Source organism: Mus musculus, chromosome 2 (genome assembly GCF_000001635.26).
Source record: "Mus musculus strain C57BL/6J chromosome 2, GRCm38.p6 C57BL/6J".
Taxonomy (NCBI): Eukaryota; Metazoa; Chordata; class Mammalia; order Rodentia; family Muridae; genus Mus; species Mus musculus.
This window is the reverse complement of record NC_000068.7, coordinates 20,032,786-20,053,362: the sequence shown is the minus strand read 5'-3', so window position 1 is coordinate 20,053,362 and position 20,577 is coordinate 20,032,786. Positions and strand designations below refer to the sequence as shown.

The 20,577-nt window shown below is 41.7% G+C and overlaps 1 protein-coding gene and 1 pseudogene across 8 annotated transcripts in view; one reads left to right on the top strand and one right to left on the bottom strand.

Annotated features, from left to right (window-relative positions):
• Positions 1 to 20,577, bottom strand: part of Etl4 (enhancer trap locus 4) — a 900,329-nt gene that overhangs the window by 757,173 nt on the left and 122,579 nt on the right. The window lies entirely within an intron of this gene.
• Gm13360 (predicted gene 13360) lies at positions 15,397 to 17,970 on the top strand (annotated as a pseudogene).

Here is a 20,577-nt window from a genome sequence, read left to right as displayed (position 1 = left end):
CCTTTGTAGACCTGTCATTAACCTTCATTGAGTCTCTGCTCAGCTCTGCTCTAAGGCCACCTTTGCTCAGCCCTCTTTTGGAAAAGTAGCTGCTCCTGCTGAGGAGCTATTATATTTTATGTGCTTCATTAGAGCAGGAAAATATAGTTTGCTGTGTCTAAACAAATCCTCACTGCTAATGGGCCAAGAGTCTGGTAATGTAGAGTTAGAATTGCTGCAACATCAGAGAACTGAAAGGAAGAAGGGACAGCCCCGGAAGCAGAGAAACTGCACTGGGAAGCCTCATTTACATATACATTCCCAGCAAATCAATACCTCGGAGATGTACAGTGAAGGGCAAAAATGAATTGATTGCAATCTTCAAAGAGTTGGCAAAAAGGAAAAGTAGTGGTGCAAGTTAAACTCATTCAAAGGAGCAAAAACACTTGGCTCAGACTTTAAGAAGATTGAACAGGGCTGGCAAAAATTCATTATTCCAGAAGTGATGACAGAGGAAAATAATAGACTCTGAAATTTGGACATAAAAATTCTACCCAAGCCAGGGCTATACAGAGAAACAGTGTCTCAAAAAACCAAAACCAAAAACCAAAACAACAACAACAACAACAACAACAAACTCTACCCAAATATTTGTCTTCAGACTTTTCCTCCCCAGCCTGGTTCTTGAGACTGCAAAACCATATCCTAAGGTAAGCTTATGCATGTAGATACAGAAGGCCTCCAGTCTTTAATTGACAAAACCAACAAAAAAATTATTGTCCGAACCCATTTTAACGCAAAAAAATATCATTCATGATTTACCATCCATTATTCAACTTGAATACACTCCTTTTAATATACAGTTTTTTTTTCTGTCTCTGTAAATACTGGAACAGAAGAACATAATTAACTCAGCAAGGACTGATACACCCTTCTCAAAAAAAAACCTGTTCAATCTACTTAAACATGGACACACACATACACACACACACACACACCCCACCTCACCTCACCTTTACCTCACCCAATTCTCAGTTTTCTTATGCATATGGGTTCAACATCTAACAAATTCTCAAAACACATCGATAGCTGATTAGATGATCAAAGATATTTAAAAATATTTCCCTAAACTGCCTTTTTGCAGGAACTTAAGTCTTGAGTTCAAATTGAGATTTCATTCACAAAATGATGGTTGGACCAGCTCACAAAGGACTACTCTACTATCAGAATGTGCATTGCCATTCAAGCTGGTCATCTCATTAATATAACCCATAACACATACAGGTCACATATACATATGTGTGGTCTATGTATATGTATTACACATGTATGACTTATCTCTAGAAAAATAAGAAAACAATGAAAATATGTAGCAAACGGAGTGTGTATTACATATAGAGGACACTGTTGGTTATATATCATATGTATGTATGTATGTATGTATGTATGTATGTATGCATGCATATGATAGGTATATGGAAAAACAGGCTAGCATCATCTTGGACACGAACTCAGAGGAGGATCCCAAGGTCCCCAGAGGACTCTCCATGCTGCAGACATCCTAGCACACCCAGTATCTTGAGATCACTGATGAGTGGAACACAACATCTGTTCCAAAAAAACTCAGAGGGTCTTGTGTCAGCAGGAACAGGGACAAAGGAAACCTGCCCAACAAGAGGCTGGGATTCCTACAGGTGGCTCCAGCCCCATGTCATCTTGGGTGCGAACTCAGAGGGCCTAGCGCACCCAGGATCTTGGGATCACTGAGACCAGTCTACACAGGAGAGTATGTGGGCGGCAGAAGCAACAGAGCTTCTTGGACAGGGTCCCTTCATTCTCAGCCAGGAGGCAGAACTGAGACCCAGACCCCTCACAAATTCCTCACAGAAGGAGAGTCTGCCTCCAGGGAGGGCTTTGACTACTGGGACTCAGGAGGGAGTTGGACACCCAGGAGTACTGACAGAGGCTAACTGAATCACAGGCAGAACAAGCTCCAGCCAAATACAGGAAGAACATCTAACACCAGAGATTACCAGATGGCAAAAGGCAAACATAAGAATCTTTAACAGAAAGCAAAACCACTTGGCATCAACAGAACCCAGCAGTCTCACCACAGCGAGTCCTGGATACTACAACATACCCGAAAAGCAAGACTTGGATTTAAAATCGTATCACATGATGCTGGTAGAGGATTTTAAGAAGGGAATTAATAACTCACTTAAAGAAATACATGACAACACTGCTAAACAGGAAAGACAAAAATCCCTTAAAGAATCAGAGGAAAACACAACCAAAGAGGTGATGGAATTGAACAAAACCATCCAAGACCTAAAAATGGAAGTAGAAACAAAAAAGAAAACCCAAAGGGACACAACTCTGGAGATAGAAATCCTGGGAAAGACATCAGGGACCATAGATGTGAGCATCAGCAACAGAATACAAGAGATGGAAGAGAGAATCTCAAGTGCAGAAGATTCCATAGAAAACACGGACACAACAATCAAAGAAAATGCAAAATGAAAAAGGATCCTAACACAAAACATCTAGGAAATCCAGGACACAATGAGAAGACCAAACCTACAGATAATAGGTATAGATGAGAATGAAGATTTTCAACTTAAAATGACAGGAAATATTTTCAACAAATTATAGAAGAAAACTTCCCTAAGCTAAAGAAAGAGATGCCCATGAACATACAAGAAGCCTACAGAACTCCAAATAGACTGGACCAGAAAAGAAATTCCTCCTGACACATAATAATCAGGACAAAAAATGCACTAAATAAAGACAGAATATTAAAAGCAGTAAGGGGAAAAGGTCAAGTAACATATAAAAGCAGACCTATTAAAATTAAAAAACTCTTCTCGCCAAAGACTATGAAAGCCAGAAGATCTTGGACAGATGTTATACAGACCATAAGAGAACACAAATGCAAGCCCAGGGTACTATATCCAGCAAAACTCTCAATTACCATAGATGGAGAAAGGAAACTATTCCATGACAAAACCAAATTCACACAATATCTTTTCACAAATCCAGCCCTTCAAAGGATAATAAAGGGAAAACTCTAATATAAGGACAGACATGCCCTAGGAAAGCAAGTAAGTAATTTGTCAACAAACCTAAAAGAAGACAGCTGCAAGAACAGAATCTCAACTCTAAGAACAACAATAACAGGAAGATACAATGACTTTTCCTTAATATCTCTTAATATCAATGGAAACAATTCCCCAATAAAAAGACATGGAGTAACAGACTGGCTACATAAACAGGACCCAACATTTTGTTGCATCCTGGAGACCCAACTCAGGGACAAAGACAGATACTACCTCAGAATGAAAGACTGGAAAACAATTTTCCAAACAAACGGTCCAAAGAAACAAGCTGGAGTAGCTATTCTAATATCGAATAAAGTCGACTTCCAACCCAAAGTTATCAAAAAAGACAAGGAGGGGCATTTCATACTTATCAAAGCTAAAATCTTCCCAGATAAACTCTCTATTCTGAATATCTATGCTCCAAATGCAAGGGCATCCACATTCATTAAGAAAACTTTAGTAAAGTTCAAAGCACACATTGCATATCACACAATAATAGTGGGAGACTTCACCACACCACTCTCATCACTGGGCAGATCTTAGAAACAGTAATTAAACAGAGACACATTGAAACTAACAGAAGTTATGAAACAAATGGATTTAACAAATATCTACAGAACATTTTATCCTAAAACAAAAGGATATACCTTCTTCTCAGCACCTCATGGTACCTTCTCCAAAATTGACCATACAATTGGTCATAAAACAGGCCTCAACAGATACAAAAATATTGAAATTTTCACATGCATTCTATCATATCACCACCATGGAGTAAGGCTGATCTTTAATAACAACAAAAATAATAGAAAGCCAACATTCCTGTGGAAGCTGAACAACACTCTACTCAATGACTCCTTGGTCAAGGAAGATATAAAGAGAAGAAACACTTTTTAGAGTTTAATGAAAATGAAGCCACAACATACCCAAACTTATGGGACACAGTGAAAGCAGTCATAAGAGTAAAACTCATAGCTTTGAGTGCCTCTAAAAAGAAACTAGAGAGAGCATACACTAGCAGCCTGACAGCACACCTAGAAGCTCTAGAACAAAAGGAAGCAAAATCACCCAAGAGGAGTAGACAGCAAGAAATAATCAAACTCAGGCCTATAATCAACCAGGTGGAAAAAAAAAAAAGAACTATACAAAGTTTCAACCAAACGAGGAGCTGGTTCTTTGAGAAAATCAACAAGATAGATAAACCCTTAGCCAGATTCACTAGAGGGCACAGAGACAGTATCCCAATTAACAAAATCAGAAATAAAAAGGAGACATAAAAATAGAACCTGAAGGAATCCAAAATATTATCAGATCCTACTACAAAAGGCTATACTCAACAAAATTGGAAAACCTGGCTGAAATGGACAATTTCCATGACAGATACCAGGTACCACAGTTAAATCAGGATCAGATTAACGATCTAAACAGTCCCATTTCCCCTAAAGAAATAAAAGCAGTCATTAGTAGTCTCTCAAACAAAAAAAGCCCATGATCGCAGAGTTCTATGAGACCTTCAAAGAAGATCTAATTCTAATTCTCAAACTATTCCACAAAATAGGGACAGAAGGTACTCTACCCAATTCCTTCTATGTAGCCACAATTACACTGATACCTAAACCTCATAAAGACCCAACAAAGTAAGAGAACTTCAAACCCAATTCCCTTATGAATATAGATGAAAAAATAATCAAATTTCTCACAAACTAAATCCAAGAACACATCAAAACGATCATCTATCATGACCAAGTAGGCTTCATCCCATTGATGCAAGGATGGTTTAATATACAGAAATCCATCAACATAATTCACTATATAAACAAACTCAAAGACAAAAACCACATCATTATCTTGTTAGATGCTGAGAAAGCATTTGGCAAAATCCAACACCCATTCATGATAAAAGTCTTGGAAAAGTTAGGAATTCAAGGCCCATACCTAAACATGATAAAAGCAATCTACAGCAAACCAGTTGCCAACATCAAACTAAATGGAAAGAAACTCGAAGCAATCCCATGAATATCAGGGACTAGACAAGGCTGCCCACTTTCTCCCTACCTATTCAATATAGTACTTGATGTCCTAGCCAGAGCAATTAGACAACAAAAAAAGATCAAAGGGATACAAACTCAAAAGGAAGAAGTCAAAATATCACTGTTTGCAGATGATATGATAGTATATATAAGTGAACCCAAAAATTCCATCAGAGAATTCCTAAACCCGATAAACAGCTTCAGTGCAGTAGCTGGATATAAAATTAACTCAAACAAATCAGTGGCCTTTCTCTACACAAAGGATAAACAGGCTGAGAAAGAAATTAGGGAAACAACACCCTTCACAATAGTAACAAAGAATATAAAATACTTTGGCATGACTCTAACTAAGGAAGTGAAAGATCTGTATAGTAAGAACCTCAAGCCTCTGAAGAAAGAAATAGAAGATCTCAGAAGATGGAAAGATGTCCCATACTCATGGATTTGTAGGATTAATATAGTCAAAAGGGCTATCTTACTGAAAGCAATCTACAGATTCAATGCAATTCCCATCAAAATTCCAACTCAATTTTTCACAAAGTTAGAAAGGGCAGTTTTCGAATTCACCTGGGATAACAAAAAACCTAGGAGTGCAAAAACTATTCTCAACAATAATAGAACCTCTGGTGGAATCAACCTTGCCTGACCTCAAGCTGAACTACAGAGCAATTGTGATAAAAACTGCATGGTACTGGTACAGTGACACGTAGACCAATGGAATAGAATTGAAGACCCAGAAATGTACCTACACACCTATGGTCATTTGATCTTTCACAATGGAACTAAAACCATCCAGTGGAAAAAAAGACAGCATTTTCTTTTTTTCTTTTTCTTTTTCCATTTTTTATTAGGTATTTAGCTCATTTACATTTCCAATGCTATACCAAAAGTCCCCCATACCCACCCACCCCCACTCCCCTACCCACCCACTCCCCCTTTTTGGCCCTGGCGTTCCCCTGTACTGGGGCATATAAAGTTTGCAAGTCCAATGGGCCTCTCTTTCCAGTGATGGCTGACTAGGCCATCTTTTGATACATATGCAGCTAGAGTCAAGAGCTCCGGGGTACTGGCTAGTTCATAATGTTGTTCCACCTATAGGGTTGCAGATCCCTTTAGCTCCTTGGGTACTTTCTCTAGCTCCTCCATTGGGAGCCCTGTGATCCATCCATTAGCTGACTGTGAGCATCCACTTCTGTGTTTGCTAGGCCCCGGCATAGTCTCACAAGAGACAGCTACATCTGTGTCCTTTCAATAAAATCTTGCTAGTGTATGCAATGGTGTCAGCGTTTGGATGCTGATTATGGGGTGGATCCCTGGATATGGCAGTCTCTACATGGTCCATCCTTTCATCTCAGCTCCAAACTTTGTCTCTGTAACTCCTTCCATGGGTGTTTTGTTCCCAATTCTAAGGAGGGGCATAGTGTCCACACTTCAGTCTTCATTCTTCTTGAGTTTCATGTGTTTAGCAAATTGTATCTTATATCTTGGGTATCCTAGGTTTGGGGCTAATATCCACTTATCAGTGAGTACATATTGTGTGAGTTCCTTTGTGAATGTGTTACCTCACTCAGGATGAAAATGGGGCTCAGAACTGAACAAAGAATTCTCACCTGAGGAATACCGAATGGCAGAGAAGCACCTGAAAAAATGTTCAACATCCTTAATCATCAGGGAAATGCAAATCAAAACAACCCTGAGATTCCACCTCACACCAGTCAGAATGGCTAAGATCAAAAATTCAGGTGACAGCAGATGCTGGCGTGGATGTGGAGAAAGAGGAACACTCCTCCATTGTTGGTGGGATTGCAGGCTTGGACAACCACTCTGGAAATCAGTCTGGCGGTTCCTCAGAAAATTGGACATAGTACTACCAGAGGATCCAGCAATACCTCTCCTGGGCATATATCCAGAAGATGCCCCAACTGGTAAGAAGGACACATGCTCCACTATGTTCATAGCAGCCTTATTTATAATAGCCAGAAGCTGGAAATAAACCAGATGCCCCTCAACAGAGGAATGGATACAGAAAATGTGGTACATCTACACAATGGAGTACTACTCAGCTATTAAAAAGAATGAATTTATGAAATTCCTAGCCAAATGGAAAGACAGCATTTTCAACAAATGGTGCTGGCTCAACTGGCGGTTATCATGTAGAAGAATTCAAATTGATCCATTCTTATCTCCTTGTACAAATCTAAAGTCTAAGTAGATCAAGGAATTCTACATAAAGCCAGAGACATTGAAGCTGATAGAGGAGAAAGTGGGGAAAAGCCTCGAAGATATGGGCAAAGGGGAAAAAATTCCCGAAGAGAACACCAGTGGCTTGTGCTTTAAGATCGAGAATCAACAAATGGAACTTCATAAAATTGCAAAGCTTCTGTAAGGCAAAAGACACTGTCAATAAGACTAAAAGGCCGCCAGCAGATTGGGAAAGGATCTTTACCAATTCTAAATCAGATAGGGGACTAATATCCAATATATACAAGGAACTCAAGAAGATGGACTCCAGAAATTCAAATAACCCCATTAAAATATGGGGCACAGAGCTAAAGAAAGAATTCTCAACTGAGGAATACCGAATGGCTGAGAAGCACCTGAAAAAATGTTTAACATCCTTAATCATCAGGGAAATGCAAATCAAAACAACCCTGAGATTCCACCTCACACCAGTCAGAATGTCTAAGATAAAAAATTCAGTTGCTGTTGAGAATGGGAGAAAGAGGAACACCCCTCTATTGCTGGTTGGATTTCAAGCTTGTACAACCACTCTGGAAATCAGTCTGCGTTCCTCAGAAAATTGGACATAGTAGTACCAGAGGATGTAGCAATACTTCTCCTGGGCATATAGCCAGAAGATGTTCCAACTGGTAGTAAGGACACATGCTTGAGTATGTTCATAGCAGCCTTATTTATAATAGCCAGAAGCTGGAAAGAACCCAGATGCCCCTCAACAGAGGAATGGATACAGAAAATGTGGTACATTTACACAACGGAGTACTACACAGCTATTAAAAACAATGAATTTATGAAATTCTTAGGCAAATGGATGCATCTGGAGGTTTTCATCCTGAGTGAGGTAACCCAATCACAAAAAACTCACATGATATGCACTCACTGATAAGTGGATATTAGCCCAGAAACTCAGAATACCCAAGATACAATTTGCAAAAGACATGAAACTCAAGAAGAAGGAAGACCAAAGTGTGGATACTTAGTTCCTCCTTAGAATGGGGAACAAAATACCCATGGAAGGTGTAGTGGCTATTCCTGGTTGTCAACTTGACAATATTTGGAATGAACTACAATTCGGAATTGGAAGGCTCACCAGTGACCCTTATCTGGAGGCTTGGAGATCCTTATCTGGATCTTGGTTTGAAGATCTTGAGCCATAGTGGCTATGGATTCCAGAAGATTGAATCTCCGAGTTAAGGAACACACCTTTAATCTGGGCTATGCCTTTCATCTGGGATTAAAGGTGTGGTGGAACACACCTTTAATCTGGGCTACACCTTTTGCTGGAGACAATATAAGGACATTGGAAGAAGGGAGTCTAGCTCGAGCTCTTGCTCCTTCGCCTGCTTGCTGCGTGAGACTGAGTAACTGCTAGATCCTTGGACTTCCATTCACAGCTGCGACTGAACAATTGTTGGGAATTGGGCTGCCGACTGTAAGTCATCAATAAATTCCTTTATTATCTAGAGACTATCCATAAGTTCTGTGACTCTAGAGAACCCTGACTAATACAGAAGTTGGTACCAGGAGTGGTTCTAGAGTAACAGAAGTACAAGGATGAATCTTTTAAAATTCTGGAATTGGCTTGTTGATCCACCAGCACTTTCAACTATTGAAACCTCTCCAGATTCTCTCCCTCCTGGGAGCTCAGAGAATTTTGAAGACCCATGGTTGAAACTATATTCCGAACTTAAAGAAGCTAATGCCCTTGATTTTCTTAATGAATTAGGTGATTCAGTGCACAAAGCTTTCTACAAGATGGGGAAAAAATCGAAAAATGATTTTACTGGCTGGCTGCTCTTAGTATCTGTGGAAAAAATGATGAATGAAAGGAAGGAGTTGTGTGATAAAATCGAAAGGCTCCAGACACAAGTAAACGATCTAAAAGTTGCTAAGTGTGTCCTTGAGGAGAATCTTCTCTCTTGTAGCAATAGAGCTCAAGTTGCAGAAAATCAAACAGAAACTCTCATTGTAAGGTTGGCTGAACTACAGCGAAAATTCAAGTCTCAGCCTCAGAGTGTGTCGACAGTTAAAGTAAGGGCTCTAATTGGCAAAGAATGGGATCCTACAACATGGGATGGGGATGTGTGGGAAGACCATGTTGAAGCTGAGAATTTTGAATCCTCAGATTCTCAAGGGTTTGCCCCACCTGAGGAAGTAGTACCCTCAGCCCCACCTCTTGAAATAATGCCTTCCCCACATGAGGAAATTAATTTTGCAGAGTCTGCTCACGGCCCACCAATAGTTTCTTCTAGACCTGTAACCAGACTCAAAGCAAAACAGGCTCCTAGAGGGGAGGTAGAAAGTGTAGTCCATGAGGAAATTTGCTACACTACTAAGGAGCTTAATGAGTTTGCTAATTCATTCAAGCAGAAACCTGGTGAATATGTGTGGGAATGGATTTTAAGGGTGTGGGATAAGGGTGGAAGGAACATAAAACTAGAGCAGGCTGAGTTTATTGACATGGGTCCTCTGAGTAGAGATTCTAGGTTTAATACGGAAGCTCGCATAGTTAAAAAAGGTGTCAAAAGTTTGTTTGAATGGTTGGCTGAGGTGTTTATCAAAAGATGGCCTACTGGAAATGACTTGGAGATGCCTGATATTCCATGGCTTAGTGTTGATGAAGGGATTTTAAGACTTAGGGAAATTGCAATGCTAGAGTGGATATATTGTGTAAAGCATAATTGTCCACAATGGGAAGGTCCAGAAGATATGCCTTTCACCAGCTCTATAAGACGCAAATTGGTGAGAGGGGCACCAGCACATTTGAAGGGTTTTGTTCTTTCCCTTTTCCTTGTGCCAGATCTTAGCATTGGAGATGCTTCTGCTCAATTAGATGAATTAAATTCACTGGGTTTAGTTGGATTCCGAGGTAACAAGGGCCAGGTGGCAGCATTGAATCGCCCGAGACAAGGTGATTCTAGTTATTATAATGGACAGCATAGACAAAAGAATGTTTATAATAACATACCCAGTAATGGTCAGCACAGGAGAGGTGAAATTTATAATGGCATGACTCGGTTGGACCTTTGGTACTGGCTAACCAATCATGGTGTTTCCAGGAATGAAATACATAGGAAGCCTACTGCATATTTGTTTGATCTGTATAAGCAGAAAAATTCTCAAACAAATGAAAGAAAGGCTACATTAGATCGTGGTAAACAGCCAAATGAAAGAAAGGCTACATTAGATCGTGGTAAACAGCAATCTCGGCCAGTGAATCAATTTCCAGACTTGAGACAGTTTGCAGATCCGGAACCCCTTGAATGAAGGGGTGGCCAGGTTCCTCTGAGGAAGGATCTTGATAAGACACTCAAAGGTTTTGCTGTTACCCTTTCTCCAGTTCTTCCCCAGAGGGACCTACGGCCTTTTACAAGGGTAACTGTACACTGGGGAAAAGGAAATAATCAGACTTTTCGGGGTCTGCTGGATACTGGTTCTGAGTTGACACTGATCCCAGGGGATCCCAAGAAACATTGTGGCCCTCCAGTTAAAGTAGGGGCTTATGGAGGGCAGGTGATTAATGGAGTTTTGACTGATGTCCGACTCACAGTAGGTCCAGTAGGTCCCCGGACACATCCTGTGGTGATTTCCCCAGTTCCAGAATGTATAATTGGGATAGATATACTCAGAAATTGGCAGAATTCTCATATTGGTTCCCTGAACTGTAGAGTGAGGGCTATTATGGTTGGAAAGGCCAAATGGAAGCCTTTAGAGTTGCCTCTGCCAAAGAAAATAGTGAATCAAAAACAGTATCGTATTCCTGGAGGAATTGCAGAAATTACTGCCACTATCAAGGACTTGAAAGATGCAGGGGTGGTGGTTCCCACCACATCTCCATTTAACTCTCCTATCTGGCCAGTGCAGAAAACAGATGGATCATGGAGAATGACAGTTGATTACCGAAAACTAAATCAGGTAGTAACTCCAATTGCAGCTGCTGTACCAGATGTAGTTTCCTTACTTGAGCAAATTAACACATCTCCTGGCACCTGGTATGCGGCTATTGATCTGGCAAATGCCTTCTTCTCAGTACCTGTCCATAAGGACCACCAGAAGCAATTTGCTTTCAGTTGGCAAGGCCAACAGTATACCTTCACAGTTTTGCCTCAAGGATATATTAACTCTCCTGCCCTGTGTCATAATTTAGTTAGAAGGGATCTTGATCGTTTGGATCTTCCACAAAATATCACATTGGTGCACTATATTGATGACATTATGCTGATTGGACCAAGTGAGCAGGAAGTAGCAACCACTTTGGACTCATTGGTAACACATATGCGTATCAGAGGATGGGAAATAAATCCAACCAAAATTCAAGGACCATCTACCTCAGTGAAATTCTTAGGAGTCCAGTGGTGTGGGGCATGCAGAGATATTCCTTCTAAGGTGAAAGATAAGTTATTGCACCTGGCCCCTCCTACAACCAAGAAAGAAGCACAACGTTTAGTGGGTCTATTTGGATTCTGGAGACAACACATCCCTCACTTGGGTGTGTTACTTAGGCCTATTTACCAAGTGACTCGGAAAGCTGCTAGCTTTGTGTGGGGCCTGGAACAGGAGAAGGCCCTTCAACAGGTCCAGGCTGCTGTGCAGGCTGCTCTACCACTTGGACCATATGACCCAGCAGATCCGATGGTACTTGAGGTGTCTGTGGCTGATAGAGATGCTGTTTGGAGCCTCTGGCAGGCCCCTATAGGTGAATCACAGAAAAGACCTTTGGGATTTTGGAGCAAAGCTCTACCATCATCTGCAGACAACTATTCTCCCTTTGAAAAACAGCTCTTGGCCTGCTATTGGGCCTTAGTGGAAACTGAACGTCTGACAATAGGACACCAAGTCACTATGCGACCTGAACTACCCATCATGAGCTGGGTACTATCAGACCCTGCAAGTCATAAAGTGGGACGTGCACAGCAGCAGTCTATTATCAAATGGAAGTGGTATATACGTGATCGGGCCAGAGCAGGTCCTGAAGGCACAAGCAAGTTACATGAAGAAGTTGCTCAAATGCCTATGGTTTCTACTCCTGTTACAATGCCATCTGCTGCCAAGCATGCACCTATAGCCTCATGGGGTGTTCCCTATGATCAACTGACCGAAGAGGAGAAGACTAGAGCCTGGTTTACTGATGGCTCTGCACGTTATGCAGGCACCACCCAGAAGTGGACAGCTGCAGCATTACAACCCCTTTCTGGGACAACCTTGAAAGACACAGGTGAAGGGAAATCTTCACAGTGGGCAGAACTTCGGGCAGTACACATGGTATTACAGTTTGTTTGCAAGAAGAAATGGCCAGATGTACGATTATACACTGACTCATGGGCTGTAGCCAATGGATTGGCTGGATGGTCAGGGACTTGGAAAGATCACAATTGGAAAATTGGTGAGAAAGACATCTGGGGAAGAAGTATGTGGATAGATCTCTCCAAATGGGCAAAGGATGTGAAGATATTTGTGTCCCATGTAAATGCTCACCAAAAGGTGACTTCAGCTGAGGAGGAGTTCAATAATCAAGTGGATAAGATGACCCGTTCTGTGGACAATCAGCCTCTCTCCCCAGCCATCCCTGTCATTGCTCAATGGGCACATGAACAAAGTGGCCATGGTGGTCGAGATGGAGGTTATGCTTGGGCTCAGCAACATGGGCTTCCACTCACCAAGGCTGACCTGGCTACAGCTGCTGCTGATTGCCAGATCTGCCAACAGCAGAAACCAACACTGAGCCCCAGATATGGCACCATTCCTCGAGGTGACCAGCCAGCAACCTGGTGGCAGGTTGACTACATTGGACCACTTCCTTCGTGGAAAGGACAGCGTTTTGTTCTTACTGGAGTAGATACTTATTCTGGTTATGGATTTGCCTTTCCTGCACGTAATGCCTCTGCTAAAACCACCATTCACGGACTGACAGAATGCCTCATCTATCGTCATGGTATTCCACACAGTATTGCTTCTGACCAAGGAACTCATTTCACAGCCAGAGAAGTACGACAGTGGGCTCACGATCATGGAATTCACTGGTCTTACCACATTCCCCATCATCCTGAAGCAGCTGGGCTGATAGAAAGATGGAATGGCCTTTTGAAGACGCAGTTACAGCGCCAATTAGGTGGTAACAGCTTGGAAGGCTGGGGCAGAGTTCTTCAGAAGGCAGTATATGCTTTGAATCAGCGCTCGATATATGGTACAGTTTCACCCATAGCCAGGATTCATGGGTCCAGGAATCAAGGGGTGGAAAACGGAATAGTTCCACTTACTATCACTCCTAGTGACCCTCTAGGAAAATTTTTGCTTCCTGTCCCCATAACTCTAGGTTCTGCTGGCTTAGAAGTTTTGGCTCCAGAGAGGGGAGTGCTCCTACCAGGAGCTACAACAAACATTTCATTGAACTGGAAGCTCAGACTTCCCCCTGGTCATTTTGGGCTTCTAATGCCCTTAAACCAACAGGCTAAAAAAGGAATAACAGTGTTAGGAGGGGTGATAGATCCAGATTACCATGGGGAAATTGGATTACCTCTTCACAATGGTGGTAAGCAAGATTATGTCTGGAGTGCAGGAGATCCCTTAGGGCGTCTCTTAGTACTACCATGTCCTGTGATTAAAGTCAATGGGAAACTACAACAGCCTAATCCAAGCAGGATGACAAAGGACGCAGACCCATCAGGAATGAAGGTATGGGTCAATCCTCCAGGAAAAGAGCCAAGACCTGCTGAGGTGCTGGCTGAAGGTAAAGGAAATACAGAATGGGTAGTAGAGGAAGGTAGTTATAAATACCAATTAAGGCCACGTAACCAGTTGCAGAAACGAGGATTATAAAGTAATATGAATGCCCATTGTAAATTTACTAATGCGTTTGCGATTGTACGAGGGATAGTTATATCATGTTAGGCGTATTTACAACCTTGTTATTGTTTCATGTGAACATGAGATATTATTTGTGTCAAGTTGACAAGGGGTGGATTGTAGTGGCTATTCCTGGTTGTCAACTTGACAATATTTGGAATGAACTACAATTCGGAATTGGAAGGCTCACCAGTGACCCTTATCTGGAGGCTTGGAGATCCTTATCTGGATCTTGGTTTGAAGATCTTGAGCCATAGTGGCTATGGATTCCAGAAGATTGAATCTCCGAGTTAAGGAACACACCTTTAATCTGGGCTATGCCTTTCATCTGGGATTAAAGGTGTGGTGGAACACACCTTTAATCTGGGCTACACCTTTTGCTGGAGACAATATAAGGACATTGGAAGAAGGGAGTCTAGCTCGAGCTCTTGCTCCTTCGCCTGCTTGCTGCGTGAGACTGAGTAACTGCTAGATCCTTGGACTTCCATTCACAGCTGCGACTGAACAATTGTTGGGAATTGGGCTGCCGACTGTAAGTCATCAATAAATTCCTTTATTATCTAGAGACTATCCATAAGTTCTGTGACTCTAGAGAACCCTGACTAATACAGAAGTAGTTACAGAGACAAAGTTTGGAGCTGAAACAAAAGGATGGACCATCCAGAGACTGCCCCACCTGGGGGTCCATCTTATAATCAGCCATGAAATGCCTACACTATTGCATATGCCAGCAAGATTTTGCTTATAGAACTTTGATATAGCTGTTTCTTGTGAGGCTATGCCGGTGTCTGGCAAATATAGAAATGGATGCTCACAGTCATCTATTGGATGTAACACAGGGCCCCCAATGGAGGAGCTAGAGAAAGTACCCAAGGAGCTGAAGGGATCTGCAACCCTATAGGTGGAACAACAATATGAACTAACCAGTAGCTCCAGAGCTCGTGTCTCTAGCTGCATATGTAGCAGAGAATGGCCTAGTCGACCATCTTTGGCAGGAGAGGCCCTTGGTCTTGCAAAGGTTATATGCCCATAGTACAGGGGGATGTCAGGGTCTGGAAGCTGTAGTGGGTGGGTTGGGTAGCAGTGTGAGGGGAGGGTATAGGTGACTTTCAGTATAGCATTTGAAATGTAAATGAAGAAAATATCCAATAAACAATTTGTTTAAAATTAAAAAAAAGAAAGAAAAGAACAGAGGCTAACAACCAGATGAATGGGCTCCCAGCCTCCGTGCTGCAATCCTTGTGGTAGCTGCTGCTGCTCCAACAGTCACCGACTTGGAGACCATAGCTGTGCCTCCCACATATGCTAATCTTGGCAAGGCCACCAGGGCTGTCTTCACCAAGGGCTACAGCTTTGGCTTAATAAAACTGTATTTGAAAATGAAGTCGTAGAATGGATTGGAATTTACCAGCTCAGGCTCTGCCAACACAGAAATCACCAAAGTGAACGGCAATCTGGAAACCAAGTACAGATGGACCAAGTATGGGCTAACATTTACAGAGAAGTGGATCACAGACAACACCCTGGGCACTGAGATCACCGTGGAAGACCAGCTTGCTCGTGGACTGAAGCTGGCCTTTGATTCATCTCTCTTGCCTAACACTAGGGAAAAAATGCTAAAATAGGACAGGGTACATGAGGGAACACTTCAACCTGGGCTGTGACTTAAACTTCGACGTCGCTGGACTCTGAATCCGGGGTACTCTGGTGTTTGGCTATGAGGGTGACTAGCTGCCTACCAGATGAATTTTTGAGACCTTGGCTACAAGATGGATGAATTCCAGTTTCATACTAATGTGAATGACCAGACAGAGTTTGGTGGCTCCATTTACCAGAAGGTGAACAAGAAGTTGAAGACTGTTGTCAATCTCGCCTGGACTGCAGGAAACAGTAACATTCTCTTTGGAAGAGCAGCCAAGTATCAGGTCCACCTGATACCTACTTTTTGGCCAAAGTGAATAACTTCAGCTTGATTGGCTTAGGGTACACTCAGACCCTAAAACCAGGTATCAAACTGATGCTGTCAGCCCTGTTGGATGGCAAGAATGCCAATGCAAGCTTGGTTTAGGACTGGAATTTCAAGTATAAATAAATATTGTACAATTGTTAATTTTTAAACTTTGTAACACAGCTACCTTCAAAATTTAGTGTACCTTTTTATGTTGTATGTTGGGGATGCGAGAGTTGAGAAATAACACATTAGACCTCCAGGCTAAGGATGATTCAGCTTTAAGGTGTTTACCATTTCAGAGGTACAGCAGAAATCCTATTGCAGAAAAGATCCTTTTAGCTGTAGGTGTAGGTTGGGGTGGAACCTCTCTAGAGATGCAAGGCTACAAGTGGAAGCTGGGACCATGTAGACAAATCTGCATCCAGTCCCCAGATGAAATCGTGACTTCCTAAGCATAGAACCTTGGTGTCCCGATTCTATGTGCTTGGAAGCATGTACATACTGTGTGAAAGGGACGTTTTCTAGACAAATAATCATGCTCTTTTCCCATCATGCCCTGTTTCCATCCCAGCCTACTAGTTACCAGCTTTACACCAAAAACAGTCTTTAGGGTGTGGTAGCTATTTCTTTTGTGCCATTTTTTTTAGGGTGGAGAGGGTGGGCATGATGGAGTCAGTCTTCAGTACTTAATTTTTCCTTGTGTTATGGTATAGTTTCCTCCTCCTCCTCCTCCTCCTCCTTCCTCCTCCTCCTCCTCCTCCTCCTCCTCCTCCTCCTCCTCTTCCTCCTCCTCCTCCTCCTCCTCCTCCTCCTCCTCCTCCTCCTCCTCCTCCTCCTCCTCCTCCTCCTCCTCCTCCTCCTCCTCCTCCTCCTCCTCTTCTTCTTCTTCTTCTTCTTCTTCTTCTTCTTCTTCTTCTTCTTCTTCTTCTTCTTCTTCTCCCATTTCACCAGAGTATGAAATAGCTGCTGGGTTCTCCAACTCTGAGCTGGGTGGGTGACTGTAGTCATACTCTGGCAACACTAGGGATCACAACTGACTCCTCTTTTTTTTTTTTCCTTCTTTTTTTTTTTATTAGATATTTTCTTTATTTACATTTCAAATGCTATCCTGAAAGTTCCCTATACCCTCCCCTGGCCCTGCTCCCCTAACCACCCACTCCCACTTTTTGGCCCTGACGTTCCCCTGTATTGTGGCATATAAAATTTGGAAGACTAAGGGGCCTCTATAACCAATGATGGCCAACTAGGCCATTCTCTGCTACATATGCAGCTAGAGACACGCGCTCTGGGGGTACTGGTTAGTTCATAATGTTGTTCTATGTATAAGGTTGCAGACCCCTTCAGCTCCTTGGGTACTTTCTCTGGCTCCTCCATTGGGGGGCCCTGTGCTCCATCCTATAGATGACTGTGAGCATCCACTTCTGTATTTTCCAGGCACTAGCATAGCCTCACATGAGACTATTATATCAGGGTCCTTTCAGCAAAATCTTTCTGGCATATGCAATAGTGTCTGTGTTTGGTGGCTGATTATGGGATCAGTCCCTGGGTGGGGCAGTCTCTGGATGATCTATCCTTTTGTCTTAGCTCCAAACTTTGCCTCTGTAACTCCTTCCATGGCTATTTTGTTCCCTATTCTAAGGAGGGATGAAGTATCCACACGTTGGTCTTCCTTCTTCTTGACTGACTCCTCTTGTAGCCTCACCACAATTTTTTAGCAGTTTAATGGGTACATTGTAGAGTCTTCCATTTTGTGTGGAATTTGCTCCTTCCCTTAAAATGCCGTAATTAACATCACTTAAATAAAAGTTGAAAAAAATACTGAAACCTCAAAAAAGAAATGAATGAATGATACTGCAAAGGCTTCAGCCCTCTAAGGAATAACTTGCATAAAAATTCGGCTGATAAGGCATTAAGCATAGACACATATTTATATTACCCATGTGCATATTATCACTTTTTAAAAATCAGAAAAGTTTACCCAAGTGAAAAGTCCTATGTCTTTTCATATATTTCAAAAACCCGGCTGTTCGGTGCTATGTGAACAGAATGTAGAACATGTAAGTAAGTGGTTTCTCTTATTTCACTCACACAGAGAAGGAATGTTCAAAAGGACATGTCACCCAGCTTTCCATCATACACATACCCCTCCATAAAAAGCAAGCTAAGTGTCAGGGCTCAGGAAGATTTACTCAGTGCCCTCCAGGATTCTGCAGTGAATGTTCAGCATATCATTATTACCATCCCTGTCGAATCCCAGCAGTTGGTGTAAGCCTTATTCTCACAGTTACACTTTGCCTGTCCTAATATAAGGGAAGGACCAGCCACAGAGAGGAAAAGAGGCATTGGTTCTCAGAGAACAACTAAAATCCATATCTATGTCTATGCTATGCTCAGTCTTCCTCTCCATACTGATGTTTATATTTTCATATAGACAAAATGTCTTCAACTAATCTATATTTTCTACATTTATTTAATCACTACCTTTATTAATCTCTATATAATTATTTTTATTTATTATAATCATGCCCATTCTTCTAGATCTAAGTCATTCTCTTGGTCACTGCCTCTGTTTGTGTGTGCATTCCTATACACATGCACTGCATAAACATCAAAGCATCTTTTAAGTTTTATAGGCATAATTTAAACTATTTCCCTGGTAGAAAGCCATGAGAAAGAACACATCTAGGCATTAAAAGGAAATTTTACAGAATTTTCCATGAAATAAGGACAGCCTTCCACTGACTGAAAATTGGTAATGAGAATGTTGGAAACAAAGACAAATGTCATGGTCAAGTTCTTTGACAAGCAAACTCTGAGGTCAGAAGATGTCTGTGTGATACTCTCTTTTTCTGGATCAGGTCCCCTGTGTGATACTCTATCTCAGTCCCCTGTGAGGGCAATGCAGTAGCAATAAGGCAGATCTGGGTTGATTCTAAGACAATTTGTGAGAAGATACTGAAGTTGGAATCAGGGGACCTTTCAGAGATGTTCTAGGGGGCTGTGTGCTTGAGCCCTAGCTCTGACCACTCATGGTTTACTGGCTACCTCTGTGAGTAGGTTGAAAAAGCAAGGAACTTGCCTTCATAGAGGGCAATGGCTGGGGTGAAGGATGAAATCAGCTTATCCATTAGATGTTTCAACAGTTGAGGAAAATATACTTCGAGCTCAAAAATAATCTGGGTGGTGCTACTAACGTAGCACCTAGACTTCATGAGTCTGTCTCATTTTTTTTTTAATGAGAAGTATATATTAGTTCCTCCAGTGATAAATCTACTCTTCTGATAAGTATCTCTTATAGCCTTGGTGAGAATTCCTTCTAGCATTCTGTCTTCTCATGTCTGTGAATTAACAGTAGTCCATCTTTTCTACATAGAAAGCACTCTCTATTACTTTGTAGCGACATTTGGAATAAAATATATAGAAAGAGAACAGATTGCTTTGTCTATAAACTAGGAGTGTTAATAACATCACTGACCTCATGGGATAGGCATAATGACTATAATGCAAAGGTCTATCATGTATGCAAAAGGGCATCAAACAGTGTCTCTCAGCATTTAGCTATGTATACGTGCCAATCATACTTAATATTACAATCCAATCAGATACCCAGATTTTGAATTGCTAAATCCATGTTACCAGAAAACTGGTTGACAACTAGCTGAGCATATTATTTCAACATTACAATCCCAACACTTAGGAGGGTGAAGTAGATGATTGGGAGCTATGTCACTCTAGGTTACATATTGAAACCTTCTCTCAAACAAACAAAGCAAAACAAAACAAAACAAAACAAAAAACATAAATAACATTATGGCCAAACATTCATGGTTTTGTGTTGAACTAGACCAGTACTTCTTGAGTAACTGATTATGTAGGTTAAAAATCCTTGGGGCCCTTAGCACTCTTTTATTTGTTTTGGAGCAGGCACAGAACCCCTTTTTGTCAGTATCCTTGACTACTCCATAGCATGGAGAGAGAAGGAGAAGAAGAGAGGGAGAGGGGGAGGGGCAGGGGGAGGAGGAGAGAGAGGAGGAGGGGGAGAGAGTAACCTTACATTGAGTGACTATCCTCAAATTTCCTGAGGGGCACTTCCTCTGAATGCTACCCAGACTCACGGAGCTGTCTGTCACTACCTGTATGCTTCTGGGCTTATATCCAGCCTTCTTCCACCAGCTAAAGCCTGTGACTCTCTTCACCATCTTACAAAATCCTTAGAAGAGAACTAGTTCTAAGAATGCTTTGAATGGCAAGTTGATTCTTCAATCTTCTCAGCTGTAGCTCCTCATTTCTTAGGAAGAACATCAGAGAATATTACAATACTGTAAAATTAGCATCTGCATATGGTATTATGCCTGGCTGCCTATTTTTCTTGAGACACAGTTTAATAATGATTTTGGTCAGAGTACTACAGAGCTTTAACCTAAGCAGGTCTTTAAGGTGG